The sequence below is a fragment of the Aplysia californica genome, unplaced genomic scaffold, assembly GCF_000002075.1.
Source record: "Aplysia californica isolate F4 #8 unplaced genomic scaffold, AplCal3.0 scaffold00193, whole genome shotgun sequence".
In the NCBI taxonomy this organism is placed as follows: domain Eukaryota; kingdom Metazoa; phylum Mollusca; class Gastropoda; order Aplysiida; family Aplysiidae; genus Aplysia; species Aplysia californica.
In genome coordinates, this window is record NW_004797463.1 from 335751 (window position 1) to 337468 (window position 1718).

Here is a 1718-nt window from a genome sequence, read left to right on the forward strand (position 1 = left end):
CATTTACAAAAAATAGGCCTGCTGAATTGTAAATATACATTTTTAGTGTGCAGTACCTAAAGTATTTGTATTTGAGACAAAACCATGTGCCTTAATGACAGTGCATGTATTTTAAACCTCCTGTTTTCTAATGTTAATAGGGCCTAAGATAAGTACGGCCAGTCTAGCCGTACTTAAGGACGGCTAGACTGTCAGGCTAGCCGTACTTAATATTGATGGCTGAATTGTAAATGAATTTTTTAGTTTGCAATGCCTGAAGTATTTGTATTTCAGTCAAAACCAAAAGGTGCTTTACTGACTTGCATGTATTTGAACCTGAATAATTACTAGATCTAGATCTAATTGGAGACCTGTGTACTTAACAGGCTTGAGTCGATTGGGCCAAACCTAGATCTAAGTACGGCTAGCCACTTCGAAAGCACTATACACGAATTTTCCTCACTTCCCCCCAGGTGGGAATGGGCATTAGGCTCATTGGAAGGTTTTGCCACTTTGTTATTGTTTGAGAGCGTGAAATCCGCAATTTGCACTGCATGCTTCGCGAATGCAGCTTGCACTGTATGCTTTCTGAGTGTTCCAAGGTCTGCTGGGGTAATGATGTTGTAAAGCGCATAGACATTGCTGTCGAGCGTGTAGCTGCGCTATATAAATACAATTAGTATTATTGATATCTGAGAGAACATGCGCAATTGTATTTGTGGAGCAAACTATGCCAGAGCAGCTGCCAACAACCCACAGGCTTTTTCAGTCGGACGATTTGGGTGGGGGTGGTGGTGATTAAATAAACAGAAAGAAAGACTTGGACGAACGTCACTCAGTGAGGCAGCGTTGTGAAATCAGGCGCTCGTCAAAATAATGAAAGTCAAGACATTGGCATTTTCCTGCAGGTTGGAGAATTTGTAGAGAATTTTTGATTTCTGATCCAACACCTTTCATGTCCTCTAAGGAGCACATTTTTGTGTGGATTTACTGAAAAACGTTGATTAAAGGCAGAAGAAAGGTAAATTTTCAATTTCCACATAATCTCTAGCTGCAAAAATATCTCAGATTTGGCGACCATTTTCTCGCTTATTTTACCTCTGAAACCAGACGACCCTTACATCCTTCAATCACACACCTCTCGACTTCTATTCAACATAGATGGATATTTAAAAAAATTTTTTGGACCCAAAACAAGGAAGATGGACATGGCCCTTAAGATGATACCATCAACTCCGTATGCCCAAAAATTGACGAGAGCCTGACTCTACCGCGTCCTGCCACCATGTTGAAAACTAGACGGAAACACGTGTGTGTTTGCCCATCGAAGCAAGCAAAAAGCCTTGCCAGTCTGAGAGCTCTGTCTATGTACACAGATGTTCTTGAAGCGGCCAGCTTTAGAAAAACATTTCAATCCACTCGATGTTAGACCCAGTGGGCATGGCGCTCATATGACCTTATGCACTTGCGAGCGCCGTAAAACCTCTACTAAAACTAAAACTAAACCCAGTGGACACATCCAAACGAATACATTTGAATGTATGTCAACGACAGCCAGGTTTTTCCTCATTGATGGGACAAAATTAATGCTCCCATTTTGGCACAATTTTGCAGAATTTGACATAATTTTACAGTGACTTTCAAAATTATACGCGTTTGTTTTTCAATGTCGCCAGTCAAATTTGTTGGTTGAATTGTGTCAAAAAGTTAACTTCTAAAATCGACCTGCAGGGAATGGG